Genomic DNA, 12,509 nt, shown 5'->3' with positions numbered 1-12,509 from the left:
GCATATTTGGATAAGAAAGAACGTTACATTTATAGTGGCGAGAGACAGCGGAGAGAGCGCATTTACTCGGCACCCTCCATGTGTTCTGAATTTGCCGTCGCAACTTCACAATTCATACTCATTCAATACAAATGAAAGTATAGAGTGGTGTACAAAACAAACGGATTTCAATTTCGACTTTAATTAAAATATTTAGTTGTTTTTAAATCCGTTTAATTCTGATACTTTAATCATCTTTGATACAGACTGTTTAATAAAATGATAACAAGAAAAACAAAATAATATTTTATTTAAGGTCAAAATGTAGTTTTTAAATACTCTTTTTTTTCTTAGTCTGATCCCATTTTTTATAAAGCTGAAAACCATTTATTGTCTTACCTTTATTTGTAAATGAACTCCATGCGCCTATCTCTCTCAATGAAAATCTCCATCACTTTCTTGTATCAAGTCCTCCTTATTTACCTTTAGTTTTAAAATTCTTAATCTTCCATTTTTGCAGTCAGTAGGAAGAAAGTATAAAAATAAACGGACTGCTGCAGTGCACTTGACTTTCTGATATCGATAACTTATTGGCGCCTCTGCGTAGAAGAGCAGCAGCAACAAGCATCTGTTGGGCTCACATGCGCTCCCTTCGGTGCGGCACGGTACTGTTTGCCTCACCTTGTACCTTTTCACTGCAGTTTTATGTCCTTTCAGCAAGACTAAATACAGTATGTCACACATATTCATTAAAGATATTAGCCAGAATGTGGAAAGGCAGGGTGTATAATAAACGTGTCTGCAAACATTATATTGGCAACATACAGAGAGACAGCAACAGGCACACACCAATCGTACGCATCAACCCAGTGTGTGAGGGAGAGCGCAGATCGAGGTGAGGCTCATCGCTGCCGCACCTCGCGTTTCTCCCCTGTATTTGAACAGGAAATGCGCAAAGTCAGTGATTTTGACTATAAAAATTATCAAAATTATTGGAACCATACAGAAAACAAATATATAGCACAGACCAGTGGACAAATGTATTTTATATTATCATTATTAGTTTTTTTACTTTTCATGATGACCTCACCTGCCTCCCCTGACCGCATGTCCCTGTACTGTTCAGGATGAAGCCAGGACAGTCTACCCAAAGATGGAAAAACTAGAGATTTCCTTTTTGAGTAACATGTGGCACCGCATACTACAACGCTTTCACAAGACTAGCACTGCTCTGCAGGCAGTTGATTTGGATTTATGTAACGCTGTTAATCTCATCAGCTCATTGAGAAATTATGTAGCCGGCCTGCGAGATGATTTTGACAACTTTGAGAGTGGTGCAAAAAACATGTCACCAACTGTGTCCCAACTCTGCAAAGTGGACACACAGAGGCACAGAAAAAGGTAAAAAAACAAGCAGATGATTCCACCAAATCTGACTGTGAGCGATCAGGCCGAGCCAAGTTCAAAACAAGTTTTTATCGCCGTCATAGACTGACTCGTTGCCGAACTGTATCGGAGGTATCACTTCTACAAAGACACCGAGTTGACGTTTGGATTTTTGAACAATAATCCCTCCAACTCTGTAGAAGGTCTTCGAACTGGACCGGCTAATCTTTAGAAGAAATTTGCAGGTGAACTGGAGGAAGATTTTGTGGACGAAATTGGACAATTCAGAGAATTTATTAAAGAAAACAAATATATCTCAGCATGGTCACTGCTGCAGCTTGTACGAGGCAGAAAATTACAGTCCGTGTTTCCAAATGTTGATATAGCACTCTGTATATTTATGACTTTGCTTGTAATGAATACTAGCGAGGAGCGTTCATGTTCAAAACTGGGACTAGTTAAAAACAGACTGAGATCTACAGTAGGACAAAACAGACTGAATCACCTGTCTCTGGATTTTACCAGCCTCAACAAAGACTTCTCTGTCAGGAAAACGAGGAAGAACATCTTCTAAAGGTAGGAAAATGTATATTTGCCATATTCTTGTTATGGTGTTGCGTTATTACTTTATGTTACTGTATTGTATTTTTATAGGTCTTATTTGTTTCATTTTGATATGTGTGATTTTGCCTCAGTAATATACTACTGCCGTTATTGCACCTGTTGGTTTAGAAAGCTAAAAGTGCTTATTAACTTGCAGATCCACTGTTAATGCCTTTTATCTGTAGAGTTGCTATTTGTACTAAAGGCTGTCAAGGTATTTTTGCGGTTGTTTGTTTATGCTGGTGTTCTCCGAGTGGGTGCATTTTGGCCATGTAATATTTCCAGTACGCGATTACACGTGGTATTAAATAATTTTTTTTTCTAGTAAAGCATTATGGGTAAGTGGGGCTGTCTATATCCTTTGCAACAGGGGGCCCACACAAAGAGTAACCTAGGGGCCCATGACCAACTTTATCTGCCTCTGCCTGCAGCCACTGCGGTCCTGGAGGGGACCCCTGATACACAATACAGTCCTAATGTGTAGGCATTAGAAAGGCACATTTTGATTTGCATTTGCGTTTTTTCCACAGTTTAAAGAGAAAATACAGTAAGGTCTATTTTTGTTACATCTTCTTTTTTGGTGTTAGGCAATATAATTTGTTTAATTTCAAGTCTGGTTTTAAAAAAAAAAGTGTAAAATAACATCTTACTTGACTTATTTGAATAAAGAGTTTAGCTATCCGTTGGATTAAAACTGATAGAAACATTGTAATTTTTATATTAAATAGGTAAAATATTGTAACATCAAATTCCATCAGTCATGTATTTCCATCCTTCCAGTGTCCCGTCTTATTGTACAGTTTGGTACACGGTGGATTCACAGCACACTGCCACACGGCCGTCGTACGAGCCAATCCATTGCAGGACTTTGCAAGTTATTTCCTTGCGCTCATTCATCAAGCCTGTTTCTCCTCTCGAGTAACTTAGTGGCATGTATTAGAATGGAAGGAGGCAGCAGGGGTCCCTTGGGGTGGGGGGTTACACTTGAACATGTGAACGCCCCTACAGAACATAATGTGGCCACCATAGGTCCATTTCCTTATTGACTTGCTTCAGTTTGAGCTCATCTACAGCAGGGGTGGGCAATGTCGGTCCAGGAAGTCTGCAGTGGCTTCAGGTTTTTTGTTCCAACCCAGTTACTTAATGAGAAACCAATGATTGCCATAAAATGAAATAAGTTCTGAGACTAGCATGTTAGCCAGCAATGTAATATTATTATATTGTACATTTTTTTTCCTTTCCAAGGAGATCATCTAAATGATTTGAAGCCTAAAACGGTTCATTTTCAGTCCCACATTTTTCTGTTAAGTGTTTTATTAAATCAAACAGTGCATGATGAAGGCTCTCCAAGGGGGACCCACTACCAATCTGATGGTCATCACAGACTGGGTCTCAGTGACACTAGGAAAGGCAAGATTGGGTTGTAAGAAACTAAAGGAGGACCCAAATCTGGCCGTAACAAATAGGCACCAAGACCTCGGCATCAGTGTGGCACAAGACCTTTATAGGGTGTAAAGAATGTTCTGGGGTCTTCTGGTGTAATTATTAGGTGAATTTTAGGCACACCATAGCAAAACACTGTATGGTCTGTTTGAAATAGTACCGACGTCACCATTTTACCTTTGGAGTTTTTGTTTTACTGTTGATAGTCAAAAGCTTTTTGTGTGAGTTCTGCCTCTGATGTTTTTCAGTTTTCACTTTTGAAGCCACATAAGTGGGAGTCTGATTGAGTTGTCTGCTCTGGAGGAATTTTCTCCCAGCCTCACCCATTTTCTTGTGCGCCTAACCAGTTGTATTTAGTTGGTTAAACAGCTCAGCGACTCGCTCTTGTAGCCATTGCCTTGTGCCACAGTGCTTGTGTGACTGGTCGCTACACACTGATTAGTGGTCAGATTTGTGACTTTTGAGTGAAGGCTTTGTTGAAGACCAGTTTCAGGGCTTTCTTTGAGTTTAAAGCCTACCCCATTGCATTTCAGACTTGCTAAGTCTAATTAAGGTGTGCAGGTAGGAAGAGACCACACTCACTGAGCAAACTGTTAGGAGTCTGGGCTGTCTTAACATATTGGCACTGGCTGGGGGCCCATGATGTTTCAGATGCCTATGTATGTTTTTGTTTTGCTCTCAAAACAGGGGCCCAGGGGCCTATGATGCTGTTAAGATGGCCCGGTTTAGGAGTCCCATACTCTTCCAAGCTAGAACTTCCTTTTGATTTCAATTCTTTGTGACATGTACTCCACAAGATGCTGGAAACATTCCATGTTGACAGGATTGCATCACACAATTTCCACAGCCATTCATGCTACAGATCTCCCATTTGACCGAGCCCCAAAGGTATTCTGTTGGATTCAGATCTGGTGACTGGGAAAGGTCACTGAACTCATTGTCATGTTCATGAAACCAGTTTGAGATGACTTTTGCTTTGTGACAGGATGCATTATCATTCTAGCAGTAGCCATTAGAAGATGGTAAATTGTGGCAATAATGGGATGCACGTGGTCATAGACTGTGGCATTCAAGTGATGATCAATTGATATTAACAGGCCCAAAGTATGTCAAGAAAATGTTCCTCACGCCATTACACCACCATGACCACCTGCCTGGATTATTTTTGCAAGTCAAGTTGGGTGCATGGATTCATGCTGTTGGCACCAAAGTCTGACCCTACCATCTGTGTGCCTCAGCAGAAATTGAGATTTATCAAACCAGACTACATTTTTTCTAGTCTTCAACTGTTCAGTTTTGGTGAGGCTGTGCCCACTACAGACTCGGCTTTCTATTCGTGGGTGGCATGAGTTTCGATGTGTTAAGTTTTCTGAGATGCTGTTCTGCTCACCACAGTTGCACAGAGTGGTTATCTGTGTTACTGTGGCCTTTTGGTCAGCTTGAACCAAAGAAACAAATTTCCTCATCAACAAGGTGTTCCTTTCTGCAGAACTTCCACTCACCAGATGTTTCTCACACCATATGGAGTAAACTCTAGAGACTGCTGTGCGTGATCCTAGGAGATCAGCAGTTGCCGAAATCCTCAAACCAGCCCGCCTGGCACCAACAATCATGCCATGCTCAAAATCACTGAGGTGACATTTTTCCTCATTCTGGAGTTTGATGTGAATATTAACTGAAGTTCCTGTCCTGTATTCACATGATGCTGCCATTTGATTGGCTGATTAGATAATTGCTTGGATAAGCAGGTGTAGCCATGTTCTGTGGTTGCAAGGCAGGAAACAGCATGAACAGCTTGTCGGATCATCACAGGGCCGACTCACATTTGGACACACGCAGACACACACACAGGTCCAATTTAGAGTCACAGATTTCTGTAACCCACATGTTTGTGGTTGCCCTGCCGCTTCACAGCTCTAAATCTCTGACTATCTCGGTCAGCTCATTCTTCTATTTGCCATGTGTGTTTACAGACAATTTAATTTAAAAAGCTAAAAGACTTTTAAGTCTGGTTGGTTGCTAGCTTTGTGTTGGCCCAGGGTATGTTTATTGATAGTGGTGTTCTTGACATGAAATTTAACTTTAACAGGAATGTATTGTAAGAAGAACGACCATAAGACATTGCAAAGGTTTGGGGCAGCCACTCGTATAATTTTTCCCGGCTGCAAAACTGATGCCAAAGCACAGACATGTTCATACAACAGAGTCCAAAACTGAACTGACTAACTGGGAGCAAGATGGCGGCTTTAAAGGCCAATGGAGGAAGTGATGTCATCAGGACCGGAACCAGAAGTGACGTCATTGGCTGCCCCTGAGCCGGGCAGGATTTCCCTAGAATTGTCTGTAAGAGATCGAAAGGGAGAATTAGTGCACTTCGCCATCCCCTGGTCTGGCGTGGAATTACATGTACTCAAGCCCTTTAGTTGTCTCCTAAACACGCGTGTGTGACAGTATTTAACTAATAATTTTGTTCATGACTAACAACACTAGACAAGTGTACACACCATTCCCATCAGGAAATATCACATTCGGATGCTGGTGCCTCATCTGTCTCAATTGGTATCAAGTCATTGTGTTGCCCTCTGACATCATCATCATCATCATCATCTATTAAAATGCAGCCATATAGATTTAAACATTTAGATGTGTTTGTTTAGTAGACATTTTTTATCCAAAGCACCTCACAAAAGAAGTCAACATATTGAGTAAACATCAGTAGGTGGGGATTGGCTATGGGGGTTTGGAACAAGTATTACAAGACAAGGGTACAAAATTGATCATCACAAGTGAAGAACCTTAAAATAAAATACAAACAAGTTACAATTCCTAGGTTACAAAACATAACAACTAATTTCAGTAAGACAGAAATTCACCAAACAAGGGAGCCTTCAGACACTCCTTGAAAATACTGGGGGAGTCAGAGTTTCAAATAGAGGTGGGCAGCTCATTCCATTAACTAGGAGTAAGCAACTGTAAGCAAGCATCAAGGATTTGAATTTAATACATGCCACTACAGGGAGCCAGTTTAATGTTCTGAAAGGAGTGGCATGTGCCCGCCTCGGCTGATTGAACACCAGATGTGCCACTGCATTTTGAATCATCTGCTGCTCTTGCCAGCAGAAAGCTGCAGTTCTCCAGGCGTGACAAGACCAGAGACTGAACCAGGAGCTGTGCTGCATACTCTATCAGATACAGTCTGATCCTGCAGATATTGTGCAGAATGAATCTACAAGAGTGAGAAACCAGAGCCACATGGTCCCTGAAGGACAGTGATGGGCAGCTGATGGACGAATTGGGATAACAAGAAGGTACATTTTTTCCAGGTTGAGTTAGAGATGGTGTGCCTTCATCCAGGTTGCAATATCAGTGAGACATAATGATACCATGTGGTCCTATGGAGGGAACAAAAGGTATAGATGTGTATCATCATCATAGCACTGGTAAGAGAAACCATGGAACTGGATCATACAGCCTAGAGAAAAGAAGAGGGCCCAGCACTGATCCTTGGGGTAACCCCCTGCTCGCCTGTTGCACCCTTGACATCTCTCCATGCCTCGACACACTGTTGAATGTGCCCAAGAGCTACAACTCAAACCACCTCAGGATAGTTCCCTGAGGCCACAGTCAGAGAGGTGGTTAACCTAAACGTTAAGTAACCTGAGTGCCTCGCAAGCCCTGGCAGCCCAGGAAAATCTATTGGCTATGAACTAAAACAGTAACACCTAAAGCTTAGACCTGAACTGCTCTGATGTGAAAAAGAACAAGCCACAATAACACAGGTAAAACACGATGACGGCACAGAGTGCCTGAATTGAACACAAGACCCTGGGGCTGTCTGGTTGCAGCACTGGCTACTGAATGGGCAGGAGTTTGCTGGACAGTGTGTGGCCATCAGACAAGTGAAAAAAAAACAGATTTTCTACTCTATGTACTTGTTCTTTCTGTGCCAGGACTATGTGCTTACATGAAACAGGGGCATAAAGCTGTTGGCTTCTTTCCCACAAAGTCTAAGGTGCACACACAAGGGCTTTGGTGACTTCAATTCTAGCACCTTCAGACACTTTTTATTTGTTTCACAGCTCTCAAATGCATCTGTCCAGTCTTTCTGTTTTCTTTCCCTGTAGCTTTTCTCTTATCTGATGCTGTCACAGTGGAGGTTTATCTCTCCGTTCCATCACCTTGTGTTTCCGTCCATCTCCTTATTAATCCCAATCTCCTGCATTTCCTTCACTACCACAGCCTTCCATCTGCTTTTTGTTCTCTCTTTCCTCCTTTCTATCCAGTGCTGTGGTAAAACTCCAAAAATAGGTTGGGTTCTTAGCCTATTGTAAAAAATTGATCTACTGTATCAGGATCAGACATGCTTCAATCTTTAAGATCCTCCCTGGAGGACATTTTGGTCCCAATCACAATGCTCTCTAGATCAGGGATTTGTAAAATTGGCCCTGGACAGGCGTAGTGGCTGTTGGTTTTTGTTACTTGTTTTAGCTTTAAACAGCTGCATTTACTGCTTTTAATGGCTCCTTATTAGCAATAAGATGCAAATGACAAAGAAACCAGCAGTTCTCTATCTATCCAACCTGTGTCCATTTACACCTGTGTGTATATTCATCATGAAATATCTGGTTTATTAAATATTTTGTCGGAAACTGAAAAGAAACAAGTGAAGGACAGAGGACTACTCATCCACTTCAGACTATAAATCATTTGGATGACCATGATACAAGAATGACTTGACATGGCAGAATGAAAACAATCACTCGAATATGATCTGTTCTAATAAAGGAAAAGAGATTGGAACAAAAACCTGCCACCAGTATGTCCCTCCAGGACCAACTTTGCAGACCACTGGTCTAGATCAAAAGGTATTAGTAATGTCTGTGATGTGGTTGATTGTTTATTTTAGTGTTCTTCTTGATTTCCTGGTGTTACCTCTAATTCTATTCCCGCAGTTCTCTTTCTTTATATCTTCGCTAGTGGTCTTGGCACTGTGACGGACGGCCAGGGCTCTTATCCAGCCAGGCCACTGTAGTGATGGAAGGACCAGAGAAAAGCTTGCACAGGATATTATCTCCCCAGTAAAGGGCAGCCCCCCTGGCTTGCTACAGCACCCTTTTGGGTCTGTGGTCACTGCAAGGGGGTGTGTGGAGAACTGCTGAGCCCTTTTTTGCAGGGCTTATGCCACATAGAGAAGAGCTGACTGAAAGAGACTACGGGACACATGGGCAATTCCAGGTGCTCTATAAAAGGAGCCCCCTCACTCCATTTGGGGAGCTGGAGTCGGGAGGAGAGGAACGAAGCTTGCCAGATGGGGAATGGAGGCGAAAGGATCAACAGATACAGAGAGAAAGAAGAAAAGAAAGCGCTGTGCTTATTGTACTGTGTTTGGTGCTGGTGGGAAACAAAGGAAAATCATTTCCCACTGAAATAAAGCCTTGTGTGTTGTTGGACTTGTGCCTGTGTCTGTTCTGTTGGGTGTTTGGGGAGCTGGAGCACCCCCTGGTGGCCATAGCATTTGTAGAGGGGCTGAAATGTACTTAGTCTACTGCAAAGAAGGGATATCCTTGCAGTCAGAAGCCCAGCTGTTAACTTGAGATGCAGATGTTCTTCTTTGGCTTGGCGGGCTAACTTGGTGATTTTCTACATTCCTGATGGGGTGTATGCTCAAGTTTGTGTCCTGGAAATAATCTGTGTGGGTAGCACTGCCCTAGGGAAGAGAGGCTAATTGCTGTAGATAGATAGATAGATAGATAGATAGATAGATAGATAGATAGATAGATAGATAGATAGATAGATAGATAGATAGATAGATACTTTATTAAGCCCAAGGGGAAATTCACACACTCCAGCAGCAGCATAATGATACAAAAAACTATTAAATTAAACAGTAATAAAAATGCAGGTAAAAACAGACAATAACTTTGCATAATGTTAACGTTTAGGTTTGGGTTAGGTTTCTTTATTTAGTCATGTTTACACAGGAAAACATGAAATTTGCCTTCTCAGTTGCATCTAATAACAGGTAACAGACAGAATGAAATAAAACAGACAAATAGAAATAAGAAAGGTTAAGGTAAGGCAGTTAGATAAAACATATTTATACCAAAAAAAAAAAAAAAAGGTAACAGGATATATATCAAAACCTTAAACATTATCTCCGATATTTCTTATTGAAAAGTCGTATGGCACTAGGAAGAAAGGAGTTTCTGGAGCGATTTGTGTAGGTTTTCAAAGCAACTATCCTTCCTGATTTACTGAAGTTCAGTTCTACATGTAATGGATGTCTGTCATCAGTTGAGATGATTTCCAGTTTCTTTAGCATTGCCCTCTGACACACACTAGTCGAATCATCTACATCAGCCCCAATAACTTTAGCTGCATACTTCGTAATCTGCTGGAGCTTTTTTGAGTTTTGGTTTGTCAGACTATTAAACCAGGCAATGAAACTGAAAGTGATCACGGACTGGATCATACTACGATAGAAGGACAACATGAGGTCCTTGTCTACTTTAAATAGTTTGAGTTTATGGAGGAGAAATAAGCGCTGGTTGCATTTAGAAAATAATTTTTTTGTATTTGTATTCCAGTTAAGATTGTTATCTAGGTAAGTTCCTAAGTATTTATATTCATTCACTATTTCTACCTCCTCTCCCAGAACTACAATAGGTGAACATACAGATTTCCGTCTCTTAAAATCAAATATCATTTCTTTGGTCTTTTTTACATTCAGAGTGAGAGAGTTTTTTTTGCACCAGTTTACCATACAGTCCACTTGATTTAGATAGTGGCTTTCATCCTCCCCAGATATGCATCCTATGATCATGGTGTCATCCGCATACTTAATAATGGAGCAGTGGTCATTGTTCTGTCTCAGGTCACTTGTGTACAGAGTAAACAGTAATGGTGATAAGACACACCCCTGTGGACTTCCTGTGTTTGAATGAAGAGCTTTTGAAAAAGTGTCCTGAACTTTAACTGTCTGTGAATGATTTAAAAGAAAGCGTTAAACGTTTACCCCCCTGGGTAGAACTGAAGAGTCGTACAGACGCTGTTTAAAGGCCACGTGACTTTTCCAGGTATTTTCAGTCATAACCTTCATTTATGTAATCATAGCGAGTCAGAGGCAGTTGGCGGTGTGTGCCTGTGAAGATTATCGTGTAATATGACAATGAATCAGTCCAGCTTGTCTGCGACACACTCTGACAGAATCAAACAGGTTTGAGTTTATCTTTAGTCGTAGTGGCAGGCTCTACGTGCATGAGAGCTGACAAATCAACGAATGCTCATCTGGAAGTATAATGCATTTAATATAGGAATAAGAAACATGGACCTTACAAACAGAAGAGAAGCTCATCTGTCTGATGTCTCATGTTTCATATACCACGACAGAATGGAAAAAAGAAAAAAAAAGGCCAATATTGCAGCTTAGTGTGCCTTTTAACAGCACAAGCTCCATTCGGCAGCATGCTATCAGCTGTCACAAAAAGGGGTGAACATGACAGTGAAAGATAGTCAGCACACAGTCTGTAAATGTGACATGGTCAGCAATTTTCACTTATTTAAATTGACACAGTCCAGCGACAAGGTCGGCAACTTTGGTCAGCATGTCTGACATACCCTAATTTGACAACTGGCTTCTGGTGAGAGTGCAGTGCCCCTTAAATAGAAGAAGAGCCAGAAGACCAATTAGTCAGTTGAACCTTGGACATTCAGGCTAAGATGGCTGCTTTCTATGTTCTGTGCGGGCTGCGGACCAGAGTTCATATCCCGGAGAGCCCAAGAGGATAACCTGAGAGAGAGAGAGATGTACACCTTTCAAAATTAGCTTCAGGTAGCTCTGCATGAATTAGTTTTCTATTCATCCATTTTCTTTGTGCACTTTCCTCAGAGCTTGGTCATGAAGAACTATATCTTATGCTTGCAGGAGTTACTCCTAAATGAAACGTCAGCCTGTCGAAGGACTTTCTTATGCGCATAAGGCCATCTTAGAGTTAATCTAATGCTGCCTTTTTTAGACTGTGGTAGGAAAGCACATTGGAGTCCTGAGAAGAGGTATAATAATAATAATAATAATAATACATTTTATTTACTGTATTTGTAGGCACCTTTCTAAACACTCAAGGACACCGAACAATAGACAAAACACAGATTATAAATAAAAGTAAAATGCAAAAGTTAAAATCAGACAGAGCAATTGTAATCAAAGAGAAAAAGCAGTCTTAAACAAATGAGTTTTAAGTTTAGATTTGAAAAGTGAAAAGTATTCAATATTTCTAAGCTCAGATGGTAATGAGTTCCAAAGCTGGAGAGCAGAGCAACTGAATGCTCTGCTCCCCATAGTGGTAAGACGGACGAAGGGGACAGTCAAGTGGATGGAGGGAGAGGATCTAAGTGTACGGGAGGGAATGGCAACATGGAGGAGGTCAGACAGATATGGAGGGGCAAGGTTATGGAGAGCCTTAAAAGTTAGTAGGAGAATTTTGAATTGAATTTGGAACTGAGCTGGAAGCCAGTGAACCTGCTGCAAAACGGGAGTGATATGGTGAATAGAGGGGGTTCTAGTAATGATGCGGGCAGCTGAATTCTGGACCAGTTGAAGCTTATAAAGAGATTTGCGAGAAAGACCAAAGAAAAGGGAATTGCAATAATCCAGATGAGAAGTGACAAGGCTATGAACAAGGATAGCAGTAGTGTGGGGGAGTGAGGGAGGAGCGAATGCGATTAATATTACGCAAGTGGAAATATGCAGACTGGAAAATGTTATTGATGTGGGACTGAAAGGATAAAGTACTGTCAAGGATGACACCCAGACTCTTAACCTGTGGGGAAGGGGAGACAGAGGAATTATCAATAACAAATGAAAAATGATCAGTTTTGGATAATGTTGATTTTGTACCAATGAGGAGAACCTCAATTTTGTCACTATTTAATTTAAGATAATTTGAAGAAAACCAGGATTTGATTTCTGCTATGCAATCAATAAGATGGGAGGGTGGAAAGGAAGCAGTAGGTTTGCTAGTGAGATAGAGCTGGGTGTCATCAGCATAACAGTGGAAGCTAATGTTATATTTACGAAAGATATTACCAAGGGGAAGGAG

The sequence above is a fragment of the Erpetoichthys calabaricus genome, chromosome 12 (genome assembly GCF_900747795.2).
Source record: "Erpetoichthys calabaricus chromosome 12, fErpCal1.3, whole genome shotgun sequence".
In the NCBI taxonomy this organism is placed as follows: Eukaryota; Metazoa; Chordata; class Cladistia; order Polypteriformes; family Polypteridae; genus Erpetoichthys; species Erpetoichthys calabaricus.
Note: the sequence above shows the minus strand (reverse complement) of the source record.